Here is an 847-nt window from a genome sequence, read left to right as displayed (position 1 = left end):
CACAGACGTGTCCGAGATCTGGGACTGCAGCTCTGGGGTCTCCTCTTCATACAGTGCCTGGCGAAGCTGATCTCACCAGTCGATCCTCGCAGGTGACTCCAGCTCTACCTTGTTCAATGTCAGCTTCATCCGCACCCTTCTTGGGGACAAATTCATTCTCCATCTCTGTACGCTTGTTGATCTCATCCTCGTACTTATTCTTGAAGTCCTGCCTGTCGCCGACCTCCGCCTCCAGCTGCAGTTTCTCCTGGCCCAGTGAGTCCAGCCGCCACCGAAGAGGGTCTCGGTGGAGCTCTGAACCGCCTGCCAGTGCTGCTCCGAGCGTCTGCTGCTGCTGCTGCACCTGGTCTCCAGCATCTTGTTCTGCTGCTCCACGAACAGCACTTGCTGATGAAGGAGGCACACTTCTTGTTGAGGGTCTTGATTTGCCCCTTCTCCTGGGTGCACACAGCCTGGATGTTGGGGTCCACCTCCAGCTTAAGGGGGCTCAGCAGGCTGTGGTGCACTGTGACAGCTGCAACGACTCCTACACCACCGGTCCCAGTGTAGCCCCTACCCAGGACCAGGCCCACGCCCTTGCCAGTGCCGAGACCACCCTGGAAACTTCTGCTACTGCCCACCCAGGAAAAGCTCGAGGCGCTGATGCGGGCATGGGGTGCGCACCTGTAGGAACGGCTGCCGACGGCTCAGGGACCAGAGGTGGACACCTTGTAGGACTTCTGGGTCAGCCTGATGGACATGGTGGAGGCTGGAGAGGAGGCGGGCAGGCTGACCGGGTAGAGATTCGAAAAGAAGCCGCGAAACTGCTCTAGGTCTACCTCTATGTTCTTCAGTGAGACTGACCTCC

The 847-nt window shown here is 58.9% G+C and overlaps 1 pseudogene; it reads right to left on the bottom strand.

Annotated features, from left to right (window-relative positions):
• Positions 1-3: 3 nt before the first annotated feature.
• LOC103583008 lies at positions 4-740 on the bottom strand (annotated as a pseudogene).
• Between the last annotated feature and the right edge of the window lie 107 nt (positions 741-847).

The sequence above is a fragment of the Galeopterus variegatus genome, unplaced genomic scaffold, assembly GCF_000696425.1.
Source record: "Galeopterus variegatus unplaced genomic scaffold, G_variegatus-3.0.2 Scaffold18999, whole genome shotgun sequence".
Lineage (NCBI taxonomy): Eukaryota > Metazoa > Chordata > Mammalia > Dermoptera > Cynocephalidae > Galeopterus > Galeopterus variegatus.
Note: the sequence above shows the minus strand (reverse complement) of the source record. Positions and strands in the feature narration are given on the sequence as shown.